This window comes from Lepidochelys kempii, chromosome 4, assembly GCF_965140285.1.
Source record: "Lepidochelys kempii isolate rLepKem1 chromosome 4, rLepKem1.hap1, whole genome shotgun sequence".
Taxonomy (NCBI): Eukaryota; Metazoa; Chordata; order Testudines; family Cheloniidae; genus Lepidochelys; species Lepidochelys kempii.
Window position 1 is genome coordinate 18111822 of NC_136383.1, and position 26252 is coordinate 18138073.

General features: G+C 40.5%; 1 protein-coding gene across 5 annotated transcripts in view; it reads left to right on the forward strand.

Annotated features, from left to right (window-relative positions):
- Positions 1–26252, forward strand: part of ARHGAP24 (Rho GTPase activating protein 24) — a 336201-nt gene that overhangs the window by 124480 nt on the left and 185469 nt on the right. The window contains exon 1 of one of the 5 annotated variants that reach the window (XM_073340573.2): positions 18697–18847. The exons of the other annotated variants lie outside the window; for them this stretch is intronic. The gene's annotated coding sequence lies outside the window, so the exon portion shown is untranslated. Of the gene's footprint in view, positions 1–18696; positions 18848–26252 lie in introns of those variants that run through there. 5 annotated transcript variants of the gene reach the window in all.

Sequence of the window (26252 nt, forward strand, 5' to 3'; positions counted from 1 at the left end):
TGGATAACCAAATTAGGACAATTTTGCTGTTGATGTTTATGTATAGGATCTACAAGACAAACAAGTAGTATGGAAAATATTGAGTTTCACAATCTTTATGGTGTTCTTTGAGTGAAGTGAATATACATATGATAATGCCAGCTGACATACAGCATTTGAAAAAATGTTTCCTACTTCATCACATTTGACTTAAACTGAAAAAGGAATGGGGTAATTATTCTACCAATGATATTTGTACATATTGAGTAGCCACATGCTCATATCAGTGACTCTGTAGACAAAGATTTTTTTACTTAATGTCCTGTTTGTGCTCTGAGATCAAACTTAAAATGTGCATAGAAAAATTACATTCATATTAACCAGGTATAAGTGACTGTATTAATATATCTTATAATTATTTTTAGGCTTCATAATCAGATTTCAGAATTGAAAAGTTACTAACTGAACTGAAATCTTCAGCAGTTTAAATATTCTTTTTTATAGTTTTGTGCAGCATCAGAAGTGGAGACAAAACCAAAACCTTAAAACAGAAACTGTATGTGAGGAGAAAAACCAATTGTTCAAGATTGTCTTTAATTAACACTGCCCGCTGCGCCCCCCCCCCCATATCGGTATCCTCTAATTTTAATGTGTTCGATTAACTCTAAACTTTCAAGTTCTCCCTGTTCAATCATAGGAGTCACTCACACTACACGGTGATAGGTTTTCCTTGATAACATACAATGGTTGCCACTAAAAAGTTGAAATTGGCCAATAGACTCCACATAGTTGCCGCGGTTATTTCCTGTTCAAAGTATGGGGAAATACTGTGGTGCTTCAGATACCATGGTATGATTACTGTTGATTATTATGGACTTCAGTGATGACCACTATAATTTGATAGTGTCTGAGTAGCATTAGTGTAGTGCTCTTTTCTTTCAATAAACATGCAGTTACTCCACACTTCAGCACTATTTCTGATGCAATTCCTAAAATATTGCCTTCTGGAAGTTGAACACACACACACTTTGTACCAGGGTTTTGGTCTTTTAGAGCCCAAATTAAAATCAGGATCAAAAGGAATAGTAGGTAACTTTGAAAGTGAAGCACACAATCTGGAAAGATTGTAGGGTTTTTAGAAATATCATCTGAGGGGCAATAAGCAAACAGAGTTAACGTTATTACTGCTGTTCAGTCACAACCACTGCTTAGAGAGAGTATTCACTGACAATTCTCAGTCTCCAGTGTTCTGAAACTGAGCTATTTGTTGGCTCTATCCTCTTAGTGACTCATTATAAAGCCAATGTTGCAGCAGGCTGGAAAAAGAATAGAACTCATGGGGTATAACAAAGGAAAAATATATTGTAGTCAAGCCTGTGTTTTCCTCCCAATAACTTCCATACATGAAAATAGCTTCATAGAAAAATATCTAGTTGGATAGACTGATTTTTTTATTTTATTTTACTGAACATTGTGTTACATGATACAACACTGAAATTTGCAGTCTTAGCTTGATGTTATTTCCTTTGCATGTGCATTGCAAATTCAGGTAATTTTATTTATAATACCAAGATAGCAGTGACAATCTTCTTTTTGTCCATCAGATTTGTGGGCAGAACTAAAGCTTGTGTGTGTGTTGGTAATACATGCAAACAATTTTGGGAATGTGAGTGGGGGTTGGGTCATCATATGAAATTATAATTCTCAGAACATGATGATGTCTGAAGCAGAATGAATGAAATGCATTTGTGGAGAAAGTCTTGTGCCCGATGCTGTAATTAAAAATATATTCATTCCATTTGCATTTTAAAACATTCTGTTCATACTTCATGTGTTGGCATGTTTTTAAACCCAAAGTATGAAATTGTCCTCTGACTAGCACAAGGTCCATGCACCACTTAAGTGCTGATCCGTTCTACTCAGGAGTCAGTTGGACCCCAGTATCACAGAAGAGTTCTGAGCCTTTTTGCAATCCCTTTCACCCTCTGGATAACATTGGGTACTGCTGTATGCAGTGGTGGTGTAGCTGTGTCGGTTCCAAGATATTAGAGAGACCAGGTGCATGAGGTAATATCTTTTATTGGACCACCATCTGGTGGTGGGAGAGACGAGTATTCAAGGTTACACAGAGCTCTTCTTCAGGGTTTTGCTGTCAGTTATGGTTCCCAAATAGGCATTAAATTAAAATGTAAGTTCTTTGATAGAACTGAAATACCTAGACTAATAAAAAATACAAGACACCAGATCTGTTGTAGTGATTTATGTAAGGTTTTGTGTTTTGAATTGCAGTACTTTGAACATCTACTTTAAGGCATTTATTTTGATTTACTGTTATATATACAACCATAGGTGTGAACATCTCACTTTGTAAAGATATAAGAATAAAAGTTTTTGTCACAAAAAGTGCTTAGTGCCTACTGCCTCAAGTAGGTTTTTGCTTGGTAATAAGTGTTTGTAGGATCAGACCTTAAATTAGACATAATACAGACCAAGGAGTCAGGAAAGTCAGATGAAAGTCACATAATTGGGTTTGTTCATTTTCATTATGTACCTTGTTAGCACTAAAGTTTTTTTTAAATAATAAAACATTCAGCTCTTCCGTCATCAGTAGATTTCAAAGCGCTGTACAAAGGAGGTATCGTTAGCCTCATATTACCGATGGGAAAACTGAGAGATGAAGGTACCTTGCCCAGAGTCACACAGCAAGCTGGTAGCACAGCCGGAAATAGAACTGAGGTCTTGAGTCCCAGTCCAGTGCTCTACCCACTAGGACACACTGCCTCTCACATAAAAGAGCTGACGCTGGCTAGGATAAGGAAATAATCTTGGAGGAATGGTGCTTCCCTCATCATTCACTGAATCATGGTCTTGCATCCATCACTTGAAATGCCTACTGTTCTTCCCTTGCTGTCCCCCGTTATTTATGTTAACCTCAGCTTGCAACCGGTGGTCCTGCTTTATGGCAGCAGTAAATGATTACACAGTTTGGCCTAAGTGTTGGGAAGCCAGCTCACCACTTTTCTAGTATTTCACTGTGAGAAGGCATTCCAGTCATGTGTTACTTGTGTCCCTATGGAGTAGGTATGATATTACATGCATGTTTCCTGAGGAGGCACAGCTGAAGGAGAACTTGTTTAAAGAACTATATTCTTAAAAATGTGAGTTGTATAGCTCCTTTATGAGTCCCTCATCCCCTGGGACCTTTAAGGTACAAGTCAGTACTGTAAATGTAAATAATAGACTAACTCCTTAGGTCTCCATACAGTTTTTACTCTGTCCTTACCCAGGTAGATGTCCTACTGAAGTCAGTGGGAACTTTGTCTGAGAAAATATATGAAGAGGACTATATGATGTGGTCCTGAGTGCAGGACCAAATGCATGGGAAATTCCATTGGACAAATTAACACCCTTAACATTACTTGTTCAAAGCTTAGGTCTTAATATTTTATTAAAACTGTGTTTAAACTGAAATGTATATATTTTTCACCTTTATAATCAACTTGTTTCTCCTTCAGGAATCACTTAATGATAGCATCACACCATAATCCAGTATGCTTAATTTTGTAGCTTGCTGATATACAAGCAACTGTGATGTTAAAATCGTTTGAATGAAAGTGAAGCGAAGGATGAGCAAAATAAGGACTGTCTGAAACTGCAACCCCTTTTAGTAATATTACTACTAACTACCTTGCACTTCTACAGCACCTTTCATTCAAGGGCCTGAAAGCATTTTTCAAACATTAAGTTTCACAACCTGCCTTAAACTCATGACTGAACTATATTCGTTCCCTAAAATTTCCTCAGCACTGCTACCATGGTGTAACTCCTCCTAGTGATAGCCACAACAGAAGCGGTGTAGAGCAGCTGTTGGCATTTTAAAAACCCCACTCTGAGCAGGTTTGGGCTACATGGCTGTTAAAAAGCTGTGCCCAGTGGTGCATTTGTTACACTGACAGACCCCAGTCATTGGCAGGTGGGATCGAACCTGCGGCCTCTGGAGCTTAAAGCATGATGCTCTACCGCGTGAGCTAAAAGCCAACTGCTTGTTAGCTAAGGCTGTAGAGGAGACTCATTTTATCTCTCTCTTTAAGTGGTCTCGGTGCCACTAGATGGGACAGAACATCACACCCAGGAGGTGTGTGGGTTACACATTCATTCCATTAGGGCCACTGCCATTATTATGATAGCAACAATAGGAAATTTTAGGAAAGTGATTCTAGTACAGACAACGCCTTAGGTATCTGAGAACTTCACAACATTATCAGTGCATCAAAATTACCTCTGAAAGGTAGATTTCTCTTCCCTTATCCTTTTAAGCCAGTTCCTCACAATAATAAGTGACTGACGGTTGACATGAGGAGTCTTTTGGTACGGCATATCTGGGAAATGCTGATTGACACAGATGTGTCTTGCAGCACTCTGTAAAAGTTGTGAGATTCAGACTCAAGTGCATCACCTGTGGAAGTTTTTTCCATCATAATTGTGTGCCGTTCATGAATAACATTCTTCCCTACATGTTTTGTTTCCTTGGAGGTCTGGGGAATCATGAGCCGCCACTGGCCAGCATTTTCTTTATTTTGTTTTGTATGAAATTGAGATATTTGAGAACAGACAATTACTTAATTTCTACTTCCAGTGCTACAGGTTCATGTTCCTGCACATAGGTTTCTGCTAATCTCAGGCCCCCAAGGCGCCATGACTGCTTTGCTATCCATCAGTAAACACAGGGCTCTTAACACACAGTGAAAACTGGAGATGGTAGGAGGCATGAATGATGATTACCTAAAGGATTGTTCACTTCTGTATGTTAAAGAGCCGTCTGTCAGACCTTAAGGGCTGCACTCTGGGAGAAAACACACTGTGGAAGAAAAACACACAAATCCCTGTTATAGTTTGGATGAGCATTTTCAGGGAACTGCTCCTATCCATGCACATATTGAGGGAACATTTTTAGTCTGGTGATGGTGTTTATCATCCCACACAGACATTAGTTCCCTTTGTGGTTCATTAGATGTAAACCAAAATGTAAGATGTGCTTCAGAATTTAAAATAGTGCAGTACTGCCCCTTAATACCACAGCTTACAATAGTATTGCTACAGTGTACAGTGCTACTTCGATAGAATGATCTGGGAAACCTTGTCTAGTGATTCAAGACCAGGGGTCTAAAGACCTGTGTTTTAATCTTGGTCTGATGATGATTTACTGTGACCTTGGGCAAGTCACTTAACTGTTCAGTGCCTCATGTTTCCTATCTGTAAAATGGGAGATTAGAATTTACAAGGATGTAGTAATATTTTATTCAATTAATGTTTGGGAAGCACTCTGAAACACTAATATGGAAGGTGCTATAAAAATGCTAAGTAGTGTTATATTATTTTTCCAAGGATTGGACAGCTGCTCCTATAGGCATGTCTGAATCTCTCCTTGCTGCTGCAAGAGGCTATTCTGCTGGGTTTTCTCAGTACAGTGTGAAATAACTCTCCATCAGATTGCTAAATTTACTTTATAAACTTGTACAGGTTTTGTACATGGACCAGTTCCCCAGAGCCCATAGTCTGGTATTAAATCTCCACCATTGTGTGAAAGATTAATTCTTGGAACTCTGAAATCTATCAAAATGATTTTTTTCCATTAGTCAGGATAGATGGAGGTGCCTCTAGACTTTGTCTCTTTCTTTTATTTATTTTTTTTAATTGCACACCATCTGGTTGGTGAAGGTTTTTAAAGATTCCTTGTTCAGGTGGAGAACGCCAGATGGGATTTCAGGTAGTGTACTGCCTTTCTTCCTAATCTCCTTTGTATTAAAACAGTTGATATTAAACTGGCTTATTCCCACTGATGTTTTCTACTTCCACTCCTTTTAGCAATTCTGTTTTTTTTTAAACAACTATATTTGTCTTGTTTTTAAAAATCTCTTTTTCGTGGAAAATCATTCTATTTTTAAGTCAGTTTTAGGTTTCTTGGGTCCATCTTCCATCTGCTTAATGGCTTGAGGTGAGTTTTAATATCTCTGTACATTCCACACTCACTCTTTTGCTATCTGTACTTAGTAGAATATCACTTCTGTAAATGAATCTATAAATGAGTTTTGAAACAGCAACTGCTTGTCTCCTGCTACATGTGAAGCAAAGGTATTAAATAGTAACACAGAAACTGCTCCTCTTTCCCCTTGGCACACACAGTGTTTAGCTTACTTTGAAGTCCTCACTAAATTTGGCCATGGGTTTTCAAGCACCTGATACAGTACACGGCGAATAGAATAAGATTTGTACCTTCTATTATGGCTTTTTTTTTTAACCCTAAGTTCTCAAAACACTAAATAATTTAGTTGTACAAATCTGAGAATGTTTTATCCCCATCGGGAGAGAAAAGCCAGGAAACTGATATTATAGAAATTATAGATATTATAGAAAATGTTTATTGCTGAATAAAGGAATCACTTTGCATCACTCAGTGGCCTTCAGGTCTCTGACAACTAACATAAAATTATTTAACTGGTCTGTGCTTCAACAGTTTGTCAATCTGTAAAATGGGGACAATAGTACTTACCTTTACAGGAGAGCAGAATGGCTTTATTCATTAATGTGTGATGAAAAAGTGGAGTTCTTCAGATGGAACGTGTGCAATAGCCATTCATAGTATTGTGATTTTTAATTTATTTATTAAGTTACATTGATGGAGCTCAGCGTTTGGGGAAAGAAGCCCAAAATACAAGAAAGTTAAGCTGAAGAACATACATAGGTGCAAGATTCATTTCTTTAGTCATCAAAATTTTCTGTAATCTCCATTTAATTAATTCTTCTCTTCTGGCCTCATTAATTTGCAATACCAAAGATCATGTAGCAGCAGGATGGGGTGGAACTTAGAGTTTGATTCTAAAATGAGACACACAAACTGGGACTGTTGATGTCAGGATATGTGAGACATTGGAATGTGCTTGCTGCAACTCAGCATGACTTATCCAAGAGGGGATATTTTGAGAGGGTTTCTGAACTCCGACGTTTGGAACAAAAGCTGTTTCCTTTCAATGAGGCTCCCCTTCTTCTGAGAAATCAGAGACTGGATTTCCCTGGCTAAATCTTCTCATGAGTAATTGCCATGTCAGATTCAATGATATCCATACATGCTACTGGTCTGTTGGTAGCTTACCCAAAATGTTACTGGAGTGTTGGGAACATGGCTCGATAAGCAAACTGGCTTCTCTTGTCTTAGGCAGGAAATATCACTTCTGTACAAACACAGAGCTCTGCTGAAAAGAAAACCCTTTATATAATGCGCAAAAATGCATGTCTGTACTTTCATCACATTTACCATCCTACAAATATTCTGTTCTCCTCACTCTGGGATAACTGCAGATGCTGAAGCATGTTTAACATATTACCGACTCCTTTGCCCACATGCCATGAAACCTGATGACTAAGTGTTAAAATGGCTTGCTGTTTTAACTCATTTCCCTACACTGATTCTGATCTCAGCCTGATATGAAGCAGGAGACCCTGATGGATTTAATTGCTGCTGCCAAAAAGATGAATGCCTCCCCCTGTACATGCTGACAACCAGCAGTGCCTCTTCATTAGTCGTCAGGAGCACAAAACCTCAAGGGCATTGGTGATACTACCAAGTGAACTAATTGCGCCTGTGATATCTAGTGCACTTAGCAAGGAGGCTGTTTAATTAACTGGATATCAGTTTTATTGCGTACAGATATCTCAGTGCAAACACATGTTATTTTGTATCAAAGCCCCAACTACTATTCTTGTACTGCAACTCTCCTAATCATTGCTGTTCAACTTATTACCAGAGTGAATATGTCTTATTTATTTGGGAGATGGAGCACCTCTTTATTTTTATTGTTTTACGTGCACAAATGTGTTCACACACACACACACACACACCACACACACACAGAGTAAGTTTAATTCTTCCAAGGAAATGGTGTAACAAATCAAAAGTGCCACTTTTTAAAATGAGATCAGAGCTCCCAGAGAACTGTAGGGTCAGTGAGCCAAGAAAATGAACCTAGTGCAGACTCTGCTGCTTGTTTTCTCACAAGGTTAAAGCCGAGGTCTCAGTGTGAATAAACTCTCTTCCAGCTTGATGAGAAGTCATTATGACATGTAAATATTTGCGATTCCCATACTAAGCTTGCCTCCTCCAGTGTTCAAGTGAAAATAAATATTTCTTTAAAAAAATAAAACAATGTAATTACAATTCTGGTTCACACAGTGTTACCCTTGTACCAAAGTCTGTGATATTTCCAGATGCTGATCCCTGCAGATCAGTACTCTGAGCCTCAGGTTTAGCCATTTTGTTGTGTTTATTGCAGCTATGTGCTGTTCAGGACTTAGGGAAGGGCTTTGCTTTCAGGAAACCTGCTTTTCTTCCCAGCATTAGCAGTGATTCTTTGTGTGACCTTGTACAAGTCACTTATGTTCTCTGTGCTTCAGTTTTCTCCTCTATAAAAATTGGTATGCTAATACTGTTGTAAAGTCCGTTGCATTTCTTGGATAGATGGTGCTCTGTTAAATTAAATATTGTGGGAGCGGTATTTCAGAAGCATCTATGCATCAATAGATTACCTATTAGGAATATTTGTGGAGGTGATTGCCATGTGATAAATCAGAGCCATGTGATTTAAAAATGCCCCAGAAATATTTCCTTCTACTGTCCCAAGAGTGGAATTTCCCCCTCACAATATCACACATGCCTGAGTGCCAGGATTGACAAAATAAAGTCATGGCCTAGTAGAGTTGTGTTTATATATACAATGGCCACAACCCTAAAGTCTATTAACCTGCATAGTTAGATACTGGATCTTAAAAGTCCTGAGAGAGTCCAGTTCTCTGATGAACCTTTGCACTCTCTTCTATCACAGAGGGCCTGAGAGATCAGGTTTCTAAAATATTGTATTTTTAAAACTAGGCACGCTATTTTAGGTCATTTGTAGGGGATATCAGTTGCTGCTGAGCCCTGATGGTAGCTAAGTCATTTGCCTTTACAGGGAGAGGATGCAAAAATAGGTTCAATAACTTAAAAATCTAAAACATTGCCAAAAAATTTTTTTCTGTGACACACATGGCATATTCAGACTATAGAATAGTATGGTAACACAATTATATCATCTCTTGTCTTGGATCACATGCCTAACTTTTATGAAATCATGCTAATAATGTGCCCACATTCACATAAATAAAACCACACCCTATTTGTATTCCATGTGTGTGGAGGGGGGGCCTTATAAATATAAAATACATGTGTTATGTATAAATTAGAAAAATAAGAACTTGCTTAATAAGCACTATTCCCCACCTACGAATCTAATTTAAATAGATGTGAAAAATAAACCAAAAACCTCTGAATGTTTGTAGCCTTCTTGTACTTTCTTTTGAAATAATTCTTCTGTACTTCTTGGTCAGCTTTTCCAAATGACAGAACATTGCACAGGATAGAGTACTGCACAGTTACTTTAAAGTTTCCTATAACTGTATCTTCTTTAACACCTTTTGCTGCTACTCACCCAGTTACTACAGCTAAGATCAAAATGTTCATTTTATAATTCTCTGCCAATTATTTTAGAAGCAGATTACTACTATTTCTGTTTCCCCCCCTACATTTGAATATTCCTGTCATATTCACAATCAGGTCTTTTTTTTTAAATGGAGAAGTAAATACTATCACTACTCATTTATATGTTCAGCCCCTTCTGCATAGGCTTTTCTATGGCACTCTTGCTGTAGTATCTGATGGCTGGATGCTGTACAAGACTTCTGAGGAGAACGACAGCTGCACCTTTAAAAGCCCAGGCAGGAATTTTGCTAGAGTCACATCATGGAGCTAGGGGTAGCACATAAACCAAACAAGTTTACACTAGAAGCACCTTGGCAGTATAACAATACCAGTAAAGCACTCCTAGCGTGGACACAGCTTGTACTGGCAACACTGTGTTTTGTCTTGTGCAGAGTTAACAGCAATCAGAGAGCTCAGTTAGCCCACCTGGTTGCACTGGAAGGTAGGCCAGGCCTAATTAATGAATGTGTGATGAAACCCAGCTAGGGACTGGCTGGGTGGTGCTCTAAACAAAAAGTTTGGAGTGGAGAGAAGTTTGCCGGGAGAGAAGGAGGAACTCTGCAGTTAGTTTCCCAATAGTAGGAGTGAAGAGACCTGTAAGGCACAGGAGGGCTCTGTCAGGGTAAGGAGAGAGCCTGGAGAAAGGCTTGGTAGGAGGAAGTCCAGGGAAGTGGCAGCAAGGAGTCTGGTGGAGTGAACTTGGCTGCTTGTCATGGGGGGCACTGGACTGGAACCTAGCATAGAGGGGAGGCCTGAGTTCCCCTACTAGTCAATGGTAAGGTGGAGTGAAGCCCCTGAAAAGGGGATATGGGCTCCTGGAAGCCCTGAAAAAAGGGTAGACAAACCACTGGACCCAAAATTGAGGGTAGCAGCTCGGATGGAGGGTTTGTACCCTTGGGAGTTTTTTGTTGGACTTTCTTTTGCCCCAGCAGAGGTGGAATTAAACATGACCTGTCTGGAAGCCCAAGTCACAAAAAGAGGCCGACCACTGTGGGACTGGAGCAAACATTGCCGGGGAGTGCTAACTGGGAAAGAGCTGCTATGCCATGCCCAGCCACGAGGGAGTGCGTCAGCTGTAAGTCGACTCTTCTGCATGGTAGTATAGCTTGTTCCAGCCCCACCCCGCCCTCTCCAGAGCAAAATACATCATTTTGTTCTGTGTTAGAACAGTGCTTAGGACAACGGGGTCCTGGTCTATGGTAATACACTAGTAACAACAGCTGTGGTTTTTGTTTGTTTTTTGTTAGTATACCTTTCTATAATAGGGCTTTTGCCAGAACAGCTGTGTTGGTCGAGGATCATACCTTACCCTCTGAGTGACATAGCTATGCTGGCAAGTTTGTAGTATAGACCCGGCCTAACTGTTGGTAAGAAGGGACAATTGATAGCTATAATCTATCTAATTCTGTGTTGCTAATGCCCATACTGTTGTAGTCTCTATGATCTGCAGATGACGTTTGGAATGAAGTACTGACCTTGCTGCTGTGGCAACCTTTTCATCATAACTTGGAGCTAATGAGTGTGACAGGTTCTCTTTTGTCATTGCCAGCTTTAAGTTTTAAGAAACTCCAGAAGAGGAAGCCCAGCTTGTGATATGTGCATCACATGTGTGCTGGAGCCAGAGGGGAGCTGGTTCAGTATGATGTACATCCATCAGGAGCTGAATCACTTGTAAAGAAAGAGCATCTCCTCTTCGGCACCTCAAAAAAACCCATACATCCCGTGACCTGTATATTATGCTCTGTTAAGTATGGGGTGCAATAATTTGTTTACTAGCCTCCTATCTTTGTTTTCAGCTTAAGCCCTGGCCCTCTTGTGGTGAGGATCATGAACACCCATGAAGTTATAAACAGATGCACTTTCCTGCTGGATAGTCTGTTTATGATTATGACTATGTATTGTTGCATGCCAGCAATATGCTTGGCACCGTATACTGCACAATATACATAATCCCTTCACTACAGAGTTTATATTCCGAAAAAGATTCAAATGAAATAGAAGGCAGTGGGAGAACCAGAGGTGGAGACCATTTGGGGATTTTGGTGAATATATTTTCTTAAAAGCCGAATTACTAACAATAATGGTGATTTATTAATACACTAACTATATCTTTTTGCAGAACTTCGGGCTGATTAATTCAAATCAGCGTGTACAGTTTTTATGCCTATTAAAAGATGTCTGCTAGTTCTATATTTGCATGTCTAAGTCTTTCGGATTCCAGCTGCTAAATGAATTAACCAAGGTTTCATCAAATTTTATTATATTAAGCAAAAAAATAGTGCTGTAGGTTAAGGTTTCTACAGATGTCCCAAACTATCTAAATACCCTAGTTACCCACTGAGACTCCCAAAATGGACTGATGTCTGTCTGTCCTTCAAAATAACATGCTTTGATTTATAATAGTTTATAATAGTTTATAACATTCAATCAAGAACCTCGGTGTTTAATAAATGACAATTAATTAAAAGCCTAATACCTGCCGTATTGAGTAAATAGTGGTATCCCATTTTACGGAGGAGGAAAGTGAGGCTAAATGGGTTGCCTGAGATCACATGGTAGGTCAGTGGCAGAACTGGGAATAGAACCCAGAACTCATAAGTTCCATCCTCTGCTCTTCCTTGTAGCACTCCAGGAAGTTTGTGCTGTGCTTCAGGGAATGGTAATACACAGGTATTAGTGTGCTAATTAGCATGTGTCATGTTCTGGATTCAGGAATAAGGATACTCAAGATGGCAACACCCACTAGGTTATTTTGGACCAATAGATTATATACCCAGTGTTTGTGAACCAAAGGGCTTACCTTTGATGATAAAGTTTGTTACCTTTGGGTGGTCATTAGTGTATGAGTGGTGTGGGAATAGAAGTTTGCTTCAAATTTCCTCACTGACTTTTAACGACTGTGTTTAGTTTGTAGTCTATTTTGTCACTGTATGGGCACTGTTGTGCCTTATTAGCGGTGACCTTATGCATAGGCCTGATAGCTGGCTGCTTAGGGCACGGTAGGAGGCACCAAAGTTCTCTGGCCTCCACCCAGCTGTGCTGCAGTTGGTCTTTCATCCTCAGGTCTCTCCCTAACAGCCCCAGTAGCAGAGGAATGTCAGTCCTTATTTTAAGTATTGTCAGCCTTTTCCCCCCTTTCAATCTTGCTGAGAGTGCTGGGGTCCCCCATGCTTGCCTGTGGAGGCTGGGAGCTCTGCGGGGTCCCCCACGGCAACTAGGAGCCTGTGGGGGGTCCCACTGTTGCCTGCAGCAGCTGAGAACTGCAGCCCTGCTGCTTTGGGACTGAAGCAAAACATTTCAGAGGTCTCTGGAATTACGGATTCTGTGGCTTCCATGACCTCGGTGACATAATCTTAGCCGTAACTATTTGTTGTTCATCATGGTGAAAGCCAGATCAGCTGTGCCGTCTGGTACCCTGCAGAGCTACTTTGCTGCACCCCTAAGAAGAGGAAATCTGCTAGTATCTGTGTTCCTTCGAGCAGGAGTACCAGTTTGCCAAGTCAGCAGGTGCTGAGCACATCATTTCCATAGTCCTGGTGAGGGCCTAAGCACCAGGCACCAATCTCTCTTTGGTTTGTCTACATAGGGACACTCAGGAAAGTTATTCTGAATTAACAAATAGTCTGAAACAAGGTGGATTAGTTAAACTGCATTAACCCCCTGTGTGAACACTCTTATCCAGAATTAGTGTCCTTCAGTGAATTAAGTTAAACCATGTTAAGGACACTTTATTTCTGGATAAGAGTATCGATATAAGGGTTTAATGTGGCTTAACTAATCCACTTGAACGTTAATTCAGACTGACTTTCCTGAGTGTCTCCATGTAGACACAACATTTAATCTCTCAATACCAGCCTTTTAAGTGCACCATACAAGAGGTGATTCTGGTGCTGAGCATGGGATGCTATTCACTGCATGGGGCAGTTACAGACTGTGCACCTGCTAGGCATTTGTGTGCAGGTCAGGATATTCTTGTATCTTCTCTCCACGTTGCATAAGCACTTGCGATATTAAGCCCAGAGATTTCAATCTTTGTTAATTAAAATGAATGCTGAGTGCATAAGTTGCGACACTTAAGTAGTCACAAAACCTGGAGGGCTTTTCCCCTGTGCTGGGGAAGTATTTTAGATCCATCACATCCTTACATACACGTTATTCATAATATTTCCTGTTAAAACTTTTTTTATCTTCTTGCAATAATAATAATAATCAGGCACACAGCTTTAAAATAAAACCGTCAAGTTTGATGAAGAGCAATTTAAGGGATGATTTTTAAAAAAATCCTCCAAGGAGCTTTTCCAGTGCCTGATAATACATAAAGCTGAATGATGTTTTCCGTGGGAGGAGGAAAGGAACTCTGAGTATGTTGAAGCAAGCCAGACACAGTAGCTGATGTTCTCTTTTCATGTTCTGCTTTGTAGGCTGCACGTTTATGGGTGCAGCCTGCACTTCAGCCCATGCGCCGATTGTGTGCAGCTAAAAGGCCAGAGTCAGAATCTGCTCTTTAAAGGCTTCTTTCAGAGGTAATTATGAAAAATCTGACAGAGACTCATAAGCCAGTGTGCTGGACGCCAGAGGGAAAGGAAACCACCCAGGGAGGGAGGGTGATCTTTTCAGTTTGCCAACTGCAGCGCAATGAGTACAGGGTCTGTTGGGAAGACACCATCTGCTACCATTTGGAATGACTTGGCTGTAAGAGCACAGAGCTTGTTATTGTCCTCGACCTTGGCGGGGAGAAGCTGGCACTGAGCCCACAAGTCTGCTCTCTTTTAGAAGAGATAGTAGAGGCAGGGACATGGTGTTAAAACATCAACCGTCTCTGTCTGTCTTTTCATCCTGCAGCATAGTCTCTGCTGGAGTGGGATGGGTGAATCCAAGACACTGAATACCTGTCACCTGCTGCTAAAGAACAAATTGTGTTGAGTGAATGGATTTAACTCACTCTAGTTACTCAAGCAAAGGATCCCAAAATTATGACCAATCACATGCCTTTCAAGGACAACAACACTGCTAAGCTCGTATAAGCATAAGAGTAATAACGAGGTTTGTACAGATTGATGAGAGAATGATTTGGCTCTGAATCTTGATGGACTTCAGAGAACATCAGTGTAAATCAGGAGTATAACTTCCATTGAAGATAAAGGAACCACACCGGAATAGAACTAGTACAAGAAAAGTCAGAATCAGGGTGGTGGTGTTTTTTATATGTATCTCAAAATAAGAACTGACAAAGTAACCTGGCAAGAAGAGCAGACTGCTTTTTACTGCAAAGTTATCGTGGGACCAAAATAAATAGACATACATATTTAGGTTCCATCTGTTCTGTTTTGGATAATGCAGAGAAGTCATGGTTTTGAGAAGAGTTGTGTGTTTGAAACCATTGCCACTTTAGCTGCTCCAAGATGTTTTGTCAGTCTGTTTACTGGACATCTATTTCCACATTGGACATATATTGCAGATAAGCTGCAGGAAGCAGGCAGGTGCCTGTTAGCTACAGGTGTTGGGTAATGCTTAGATCTCCTCACTCTCCCACCTTCTTCCTTTCCTGTGCTTGTTTTATCTTGCTGTTGAAAATAGAGTGGATCAGATAGTTTCAAGAGTTATGATGTGCAACATTTCAGATAACTGTAGTTGAGGCTTCATTTCCTTGAAATAATAGGTATTATTTCCAGATAGTGGTATGTGTTTAAGAAGGGGTGTGACTAAATCAAGTGTTGCATAAACAATACAAAAGCAGAGCCTAAATGTTCAACTGCTCTTGTGATACAGAAGTGAGCTCGTGAAACTTGTTGTATTTTGTATCATAACTACAAAATAAGCATTTATCTTTGGTTTCTTTCTGACAGATCCAAGATTTTATAATTAAAATTCAATGTTTTGATTACAATTATGTATTCACATGCTTTTAATACAAATGCATTAAGACAGTTGCATCATTAGAACAATAATTATTGAAAATCATGATTACAGTGGAGTTACTGCTACAGCATAAAATCAGTTATCTAGTTAGTTATAAGGGAATGACTGTAATCATCCTACACACATTACCCTGGCACTCAGAGCTACTATCATAGAGAGAAAGGGAAAGGACAGCAGAGAAGAGAAGGAAACAGGTGACCTGGATACTGTGATACTGGCCCTGAATGTTGATGCTGTGGTTGGTGTTCTGAATGTGCACAGTATATCTTCACTCCAGTATTTTGTTCTCCCTATGTGTATCTAGAGGCAGTCCATGCAAATCCAAGAGAATTGTACCCCAAGAGACTATAAATCTATTTATTGTGGCTCCACATTACCCTTCAGGAAAAGTTTGTGATACCCAGCCAATCTTTATTTAAAATACAATAATTGCTGTGTTAAAACTGAATGCATATTTGGGAGCTTCTGTTAAAAGCCCTGTTAAAAGAAAGTTAGACTTCAATGCACTGAAAGCCATTAAGAGCATTCCCTAAGGGCTCTTTTCCTTACAGTGCAGGCAAAACATCTTTTAAAACCCAATATATCTCCAGAGAAGTGAATTTCTTTGCAAAAGAGGGGTATGTGTGTGTCTGTGTGTGTGTGGATTTATTGTGTGTCAAACACAGCTGTGTCTACACATGGGGATGATGGGGGAGGAAAAATGTAAAAGTTGTTTTTCACTTGAAAGTGCTTTTCCTCTCTTGGAACTTCAGTGATAAAACCACAATTCAAAGACATCTGGCAGTAAGTTTCAACACCAGAGACTGGATAACTTAGGTTTTTGTTCACGAAGTATGATTATTTGTTTGACCTTAAGTACCGTTATGGCTGCAGCTTTTTTAAACATTAGGTCTTTTAACTTCTTCTGCCTATATCCTGAACAGCTCCAATTCAATATCAGCACATTCTTTAAAAATAAATAGGTTAAAAACTCCTTTCTGGAAATGATATGAATGCTTAGTTCTCAAATTACCTTTCTCAAATAAGGATTGGACTGAGATTTGATCAGTTTTTCAATAGTAAATGCCATTTGACTGATAACACTATGCTTACAGAGATTTAACTACTGTGTAAGAAGATAGTGTTTGTCACACAGTGGTAAAACTTTGATCATTACTTAGGAGACTTGAGTATAGTTCCTGTCTCTTCCACTGACTCATACCATAACGTTGGGCAAGTCATATAAGTGCTGTGTGCCTCAGATTACTTGTCCCATAAAAAAGGGATAATATTTTTTAAAAGTGCTTTGAGTTTTTTGTTCTATAGGGCAAATTCAGCCATGTCACGAGTGCAGTGCCATTGACTTAAGTGAAGTTATACCTAATTTATAATTTCTATGTACTCATTACCATAATTGTTCATTTTATTATTAATATCCTATAATTAGGATCTACATTTAAAGCATCTAATAAATGTATTTTGAACTCTTTGTTAACTAAAGGGTAGCAGGCCAAATTCAACCCTGGTGTAATTGGGAAGAGACTCCTTTGAAGTAACTGGAGATCCATCCCCTTAGAGTTGGATCTGGCCCAGCGTATTTTTGGATGCCATGAAGGCAGGGTAAACATGAAATAATGCAGTTTAATTCTTCCAATTTCTCCCTCCCTTCTCCCAACACAAGTGGCTGAAAAGCAAAACATCTGAGTTTTGCACAGCTCTAATGGTGAGGAAAATTCTGGTTCTCTTTCACAGTTTCAGTGTTAATCTCTATTCCGTTATGTTAAGTGATGGGGAGATTGTTTTATAGGTCGTATGCCAGTTCTTGTAGTGGATACGCCATTCATTTAAATATAGGGTTACCAGATAGCAGCTATGAAAAAAACGGGACGGGGTAGAGGGTAATAGGTGTCTATATAAGAAAAGGTCCCAAAAAACAGGACTGTCCCTTTAAAAGTGGGACATCTGGTCACTCTATTTAAATATTATGATGGCCAATCATGACAGAACATATTTTTTCCAGGCTTTCTTAAAGAAATTTTAACAAGAGATGGACTTTTTCCACTATCAAAAGGAGAGAGAGACGGCTGACCTCTCTCTGCCCCACATAAATGCTTTGTTCTTCAGCAAAATAAAGAACACCATCTTCTGAACTGACAAGCTTGTGTTTCCTTAAGTATACCATGCTCAGGCATGTGCTTGTTTATACTGTGGTGTTGTCTTGGTGAGCATTCTGAGACTAATCTATAAATAGAGACCAGCTTCCAAAAATCTGTTTCTTAATCCCCTGCTGAAGTGGGTGACCAGACAACAGAAACAGCTTGTAAACAGATAAAGCTTTGTCCCTGATGTGATGCCAAGCTGTTAGCCCAAAGCCCTGGTTACTTTGCTGCTGCAGCTTCCAATTCATTGTCAACTTTGTATTATAGCAGCATCCTAATGGTCATGTAACCAGGCCTTTGGCTCTCCTTGTACTTATGCTGGTCTATTCCAGCTTTCTCACTGTACCACTAGGGGAAGGGACTGCAACACTTATTTCTGACCAGCTTTTATCTCCTCATTCCTGCTCTGCCTGCCTTAGTGTCAGAAGTATTTTCATCCTCCAAGTTACCCAAAAGTCTGTCATTGCATTACCTCCCAGTTCCTTTTGCAGTATTCATAGGAATACTGATTTGCTTTTACTAAATTGCCTGATCTCACCGACCAAGTGTGAACACCAGGGAGCTACACAAAAATTCATGACAGTGGAAATGGAATTCCACATGTGGGACTTCTGCAGAATACTGTGTGAAACAGAGAACTTCCATCCTGTTTGAAATGAGAATTTTTATCCTAGCATTTCAGTGCCTAGGACCATGACTCTTGTTTACTGCACAGTTGTTTTATACAATTCCAAGTACAGCAGAAAAGTTGCTGCTGTCTTGAACAAATCTCTTGGTTTCTCCGAGCTCCTATGACTTTGTAACGTTGGGAGTGATATAAAAATGAGTGACAACATTAATGTCTCTCTTTAACTGTTGGTGATGTACTTTGCTAGGAAAGTATACCACAACACTCCATCTGCAGCTTCCTGCCATGGCAGCTGCAATGCCCACAGCAACTAGTGCTGTTAATGAAACCCTACCTGGATAAGGCTGGTGAGAGCTGCATACCACCATATGATGGTTCTGTAATCTTTCACTATGCCCAGCCCTCTCTGTCATCACCCTACTAACGTGCTTCTCTACAACAGACTCTCACTCCTGCTTGTCAGTTCCAGTGAGCCTTTATTGCTTTTGGGAATGCATTATGTCAGCTATTCTGTTAAGCTTTTCATCATGTGATCTAATAAGCTTTTGCCAATGTACTTGATGCTCATGTAAGCAAATGACAGAGAGTGAAGTGGCTTAACATGCAGGCACTAAGGTGAGTAGATATCCTTATGTTAAGACACATCTGTATTTATTACTTTTTAATCTGTGTCTTAAAGTTCATGCTTTGTGGGCTAGTATATTAACCGTTCTAACAATCTAGTGTATACACACTTAGTTTTGCACTGATGCTTTTTTTCCTCCCAGAAGTTAGTTTCAGGTATAGTATCATTGGCTCAGTTTTCCTGCCTTGTCTGACCAGTGTGTTGTTGAGATAGTTTGGAACAGAGATTGGATAGTTTGGAACAGAGATTGGTATTTTTTTTATTTGCAACTGCAATTTGTATATTTATATGGGCAGGCAGGTGTTGACTGAGAGAAAGAGATAGTATATCTGATGATCCTTTTATAAATGTGATTGTTTTACTTTTATTTGCATACCTGTTGGTCAGGTCTACATAATTGATTCAGAATTCCACATGAGCAGTAACCATGGTATTTTATCAGAAGTCACGCTTTGTTCTCTTTCCTATGCTCTCTAAAATATGTGTGTGAATTTTAATATGTATACACACATATAATATTAAAATATGGTATCATTCATCCAACTTTTATATAACCTGTCTGATTTAGATTCAAATACCTTTCATCAAAATGTAGCTTGCTGTTTGAGAACACTGATAGATTCTGAGCCAGATTTCACCCTCAGAATTTAGAGCTGTCACTGAATTTATTTTAGTGGGACCGAGGGCAGAATTTGGACTTTTTTGCTGTAACTTATAAACTCATCCAGAAATATGGTTTGTTTCATAGCAATAAGGTCTCTTAGTTGCATGCACAGTATCTTGGAGGAATTTCAAGTAGAGAAACTCCTTTTTAATCTGTACAAAAGTTCCCAGCTCTGGGTTTGGCAGCAGTGATCTGTTGCTGATTTTGTTATTGTTTATGATTACTTTGCATAGAGAAATTAAAGATGAGCAATTAAGTCCTTTCTAGGAAACCAGCAGTGTTACCCCAGGGAGGCATTTGGTTCACTGAATTTTGATTATCAAAATGTAAATTCTGCTGAAACAATGCAATATGCTAAAAACTATTTTGAAGATGTTCTGTGTCCCAGTCACTCGATTATTCCGCCGTCTAGATCCTGACCAGTGTCCCATTGCCCAGCTCACTGACATGGTGGGACATGCTTTATAGAATGGCTGACACGCTAAAGCAGTCGTTCTCAAACTTTTGTACTGGTGACCCCTTTCAAATAGCAAGCCTCTGAGTGCGACACGCCACCCCCCCCCATAAATTAAGAACACTTTTTTACATATTTAACACCATGTAACACTGCTGGATGCAAAGCAGGGTTTGGGGTGGAGGCTGCCAGCTCGCGACTCCCTGAGGGGTCCCGACCCCCAGTTTGAGAACACCTGCTCTAAAGGCATTAGTCAGAATAAAGTCTTGCTGCTATTCTCAGGAAAGGAAGACTGGAACAAATGGCTGATATAAACCGATTCAATGCGGGCAGGAGACAACCCTACCAATGAGAATTTGAAGGTTCATTCATATTTGAGATGTTGTTTTTGATCTTTTTAAGCAAGAGGTTGCAGATGAATGACTCATCTGACACCATATTCAAAACTATCAAAAAAGTTATATATCTGTAATCGCAAATATTCTCAAACTTCCTTCAAGGGAGGAAGGCAGGGGAAGCTGGTAAATCATGTGTGCTTTTGTCTCCTGCAAGTGTTGATGGTATCAAAGGAAAACTTAGTCCCAAAAAATTAATTGTGTGTATATGAAGCCTGCATGTAACTCAGTGCTACTTTCTTGCTGTAGAGTCTAGATTACATTGAGGGTCAGTCTGATTTTGGAGAATGCATGCTTGCTCTCTCCCAGTTACAGGACAGGTTTCAGAGAACAGCCATGTTAGTCTGTATTCACAAAAAGAAAAGGAGTACTTGTGGCACCTTAAAGACTAACCAATTTATTTGAGCATAAGCTTTCGTGAGCTACAGCTCACTTCATCGGATGCATACTGTGGAAAGTGTAGAAGATCTTTTTATATACACAGAAAGCATGAAAAAATACCTCCTCCCACCCCACTCTCCTGCTGGTAATAGCTTATCTAAAGTGATCACTCTCCTTACAATGTGTATGATAATCAAGGTGGGCCATTTCCAGCACAAATCCAGGGTTTAACAAGAACGTCTGAGGAGGAGGGGTGGTAGGAAAAAACAAGGGGAAATAGGTTACCTTGCATAATGACTTAGCCACTCCCAGTCTCTATCCGCACAGACACACCCCTGGAACCCTGACCTGGGATATTCTATCTACTACCCAAGATCCATAAACCTGGAAATCCTGGGCGCCCCATCATCTCAGGCATTGGCACCCTGACAGCAGGATTGTCTGGCTATGTAGACTCCCTCCTCAGGCCCTACGCTACCAACACTCCCAGCTACCTTCGAGACACCACTGACTTCCTGAGGAAACTACAGTCCATCGGTGATCTTCCTGATAACACCATCCTGGACACTATGGATGTAGAAGCCCTCTACACCAACATTCCACACAAAGATGGACTACAAGCTGTCAAGAACACTATCCCCGATAATGTCACGGCTAACCTGGTGGCTGAACTTTGTGACTTTGTCCTTACCCATAACTATTTTACATTTGGGGACAATGTATACCTTCAGATCAGTGGCACTGCTATGGGTACCCGCATGGCCCCACAGTATGCCAACATTTTTATGGCTGATTTAGAACAACGCTTCTTCAGCTCTCATCCCCTAACGCCCCTTTTCTACTTGCGCTATATTGATGACATCTTCACCATCTGGACCAATGGAAAAGAAGCCCTTGAGGAATTCCACCATGATTTCAACAATTTCCATCCCACCATCAACCTCAGCCTGGTCCAGTCCACACAAGAGATCCACTTCCTGGACACTAGAGTGCTAATAAACCATGGTCACATAAACACCACCCTATACCGGAAACCTACTGACCGCTATTCCTACCTACGTACCTCCAGCTTTCACCCTGACCACACCACATGATCCATCGTCTACAGCCAAGCTCTGCGATACAACCGCATTTGCTCCAACCCCTCAGACAGAGACAAATACCTACAAGATCTCTATCAAGCATTCTTACAACTAAATACCCACCTGTGGAAGTGAAGAAACAGATTGATAGAGCCAGAAGAGTTCCCAGAAGTCACCTACTACAGGACAGGCCTAACAAAGAAAATAACAGAACGCCACTAACCGTCACCTTCAGCCCCCAACTAAAACCCCTCCAATGCATTATTAAGGATCTACAACCTGTCCTGAAGGATGACCCAACACTCTCACAAATCTTGGGAGACAGGCCAATCCTTGCCTACAGACAGCCCCCCAGCCTGAAGCAAATACTCACCAGCAACCACATACCACACAACAGAACCACTAACCCAGGAACCTATCCTTGCAACAAAGCCCGTTGCCAACTGTGCCCACATATCTATTCAGGGGACACCATCACAGGGCCTAATAACATCAGCCACACTATCAGAGGCTCATTCACCTGCACATCCACCAATGTGATATATGCCATCATGTGCCAGCAATGCCCCTCTGCCATGTACATTGGTCAAACTGGACAGTCTCTACGTAAAAGAATAAATGGACACAAATCAGATGTCAAGAATTATAACATTCATAAACCAGTCGGAGAACACTTCAATCTCTCTGGTCACATGATTACAGACATGAAAGTTGCTATATTACAACAAAAAAACTTCAAATTCAGACTCCAGCAAGAAACTGTTGAATTGGAATTCATTTGCAAATTGGATACAATTAACTTAGGCTTGAATAGAGACTGGGAGTGGCTAAGTCATTATGCAAGGTAACCTATTTCCCCTTGTTTTTTCCTACCACCCCTCCTCCTCAGACGTTCTTGTTAAACCCTGGATTTGTGCTGGAAATGGCCCACCTTGATTATCATACACATTGTAAGGAGAGTGATCACTTTAGATAAGCTATTACCAGCAGGAGAGTGGGGTGGGAGGAGGTATTTTTTCATGCTTTCTGTGTATATAAAAAGATCTTCTACACTTTCCACAGTATGCATCCGATGAAGTGAGCTGTAGCTTACGAAAGCTTATGCTCAAATAAATTGGTTAGTCTTTAAGGTGCCACAAGTACTCCTTTTCTTTTTGAGTTATAGGACAGTTTTAACTATTTTTTCTCACTAGACTTGTCTGTTCTAAGTATACTGTCTGTTCAAAGAGTTACAATAATCATTCCAGGAGGCTTCATTTTGTTCCTGATTTCTGTCTGTGCAGTAGTGAAATGAGGAGACGATAATAGGAGATTATTTGGGGTCGGTACTTGTGTAGACTTCAGAAAGAAAATAAAATGATCTTTCCAAATTCTATGGCTACAGAGAGAATTCACACAAAGTTCCATCTCTTTTTGAGTCTTCTTGATCAGATGGAAGGCATTTGGAAACTGTTCAGTCACAGTCTGTAAATAAAGCCCTGCAAATCCACGGATATTCCTTTACATCTGCAGACCATTTTTGCTGATTGTGGATGGATGCGGATCCAAATTTTATATCTGAAGCCCTGAAAATCTGCAGATTTCTGTGGATCATTTTTGCAGATTGCGTATCAGATGCAGATACAAATTTTGTATCGTGCAGGGCTCTATCTATAAACACAAGGGTCCCCAATCCATTCTCAAATATGCACATTCTGGGTCACATCCTCAATTGATATAAATTGGACCTAGGTTGACTTATATCAGCTGAGGATCTGGCCCAAAAACTGCAGTTGGCTTCAAAAAGTATTGTAAAATTGCAGTCCAGATGTCTGACAATCCTTCCCTCTATACGTGTCTGATCCAAGGCTTATCAAAGTCAATGGTCGTCCACTGATTCCACTGATGTTGGATCAGGCCTTAAAACAGAAATCTTAAGAGAATAAAATATTAGAAACACAATGAGCTATTTGATGGTTGCTTTGCAAACTTCTCTTTTTCTAAACATTAACCCGGTGATGTGGACAGCTAGTGATGCCTTCCGGAGGGCCCACTTATCCCATCATCTGTCTTTCTCTTACAGACAAATAAATCTTTCTTTATAAGCCCCTCCCCACCATCACCACAACCTCCCCCCCCCCGCCAAACCTAAAACCTTATAAGCAAAGTAAGTAAGTAGACTGTTCAATTTAAATTTAAATAAAAAACCCTCACCAACTTTGAAATAAAAATTGACTGATCTGTGTAAGTGAAAGGTTTTATATAAACGTGGTTTTAAAATTGAGTTACCTTGTGCTGCTGACTTCCCCCTACTTTAAGTTGTATAAAAAATACTTTCCAGGTAACCGTCAACGCCCCAAAATGTTGTAATATTTTCCATGCTGCCTTTTAACCAAAACAAGTAACACAGTGACAGTAGTATTTCAAATCTGTTGTAGTCCGGGGCTGCTTTGAAGTCCCAGAAAAACAGAACATACAGTAATCATGTACTGTGAAAAACAACTCAAGCTGAATGGTTTTTGTTTGTTTGTTTGTTTTTTTTGTTTTTGTTTTAACTCCTGTTCTAGTTAGGTAATAGAGGTGTGAGGGGGTGGTCTTATAATGAGAAGTCCCAACAAAGTTCAGGGCTGCAGCTATGACTCAGGAGTAGAAGGGAATTATTTCTCATGAACAGAAAGAATCTGTCAGTCGGGGAAGAGACTAGTCTTTGCTCTAGGGCAGTGGTTTTCAATCTGTGGCCCACGGACCCCTAGGGGTGCCCAGACTATGTCTAAGATTTCCAAAGGGGTCCACATCCCCATTCAAAAATTTTAGGGGTCCACAAATGAAAAAACATTGAAAACCGCCACTCTAGGGAATTTGCCATACACAGAACAGTCAAAAACAGTACACGGTGTGAGAGTTGGTTTTAGAATCAAACAGTAAATTGGGGGAAAAAAAGTCTGTTTCTATTAAAGTGGATACTTAAAAATAAGACTTTACTGGTTTTTAAGGCATATTAAACTCCGTTGAACTTGATATATTATACACCTGTGGGCCGCTGTGCCTAGGCATGGTCTCCTTATGGTATAGAAGAGCTGTGATAGCTGCCCAAAGTCAAACAGGAAGTTAGTATCAACCTTTTAAGCTCAATTTTCAAATATCAGCTCCCCCTCTCCCCCGCCCCCCGGCTTCCATGCAAAAAGAAACTGATCTTCCGAAAATGTCCTGCATTTCATCCCTGGTAACAGTTACTTTCCCCCTACCCGCTCTGGTAGTCTGACAGAAATTGGAAAAGGAGTTTTAAAGTTATGGTGCTTGAAAAATGTATCTGAAATTGTCTTTTCAATTTTTTTTTATAACAGGCCCTTGACCTGTGCATCTTACCCCAAGCCCTGTACCTAAGGCAATTGCTTTCTCTAGGCATCTTTGCTCTGCTGTCTTGCTTCCCAACAAGTTGCCTTCTTTATTGGCTCTCTCCCATACGCAAATCTAGGTGTTCTGTTTCCTTGTGTTCCCTTAAAGGTAACTCTCAGAATTACATGGAGACTATCTGAGCCCTGGTCTACACTAGGACTTCAGGTCAAATTTAGCAGCATTAAATTGATGTAAATCTGCACCCGTCCAAACGATGAAGCTCTTTATTTCGACTTAAAGGGCTCTTAAAATCGATTTCCTTACTCCACCCTGACAAGTGGATTAGCGCTTAAATCGGCCTTGCCGGCTCGAATTTGGGGTACTGTGGACACAATTCGACGGTATTGGCCTCTGGGAGCTATCCCAGAGTGCTCCATTGTGACCGCTCTGGACAGCACTCTCAACTCAGATGCACTGGCCAAGTAGACAGGAAAAGAACCGCGAACTTTTGAATCTCATTTCCTGTTTGGCCAGCGTGGCAAGCTGCAGGTGACCATGCAGAGGTCATCAGCACAGGTGACCATGATGGAGTCCCAGAATCGCAAAAGAGCTCCAGCGTGGACCGAACGGGAGGTACGGGATCTGATCGCTGTATGGGGAGAGGAATCCGTGCTATCACAACTCCGTTCCAGTTTTCGAAATGCCAAAACCTTTGTCAAAATCTCCCAGGGCATGAAGGACAGAGGCCATAACAGGGACCCGAAGCAGTGCCACGTGAAACTGAAGGAGCTGAGGCAAGCCAGAAAACCAGAGAGGCGAACGGCCGCTCCGGGTCAGAGTCCCAAACATGCCGCCTTTATGATGAGCTGCATGCCATTTTAGGGGGTTCAGCCACCACTACTCCAACCGTGTTGTTTGACTCCTTCAATGGAGATGGAGGCAATACAGAAGCAGGTTTTGGGGACGAAGAAGATGATGATGATTATGATGAGGTTGTAGATAGCTCACAGCAAGCAAGCGGAGAAACCAGTTTTCCCGACAGCCAGGAACTGTTTCTCACCCTGGACCTGGAGCCAATACCCCCCCGAACCCACCCAAGGCTGC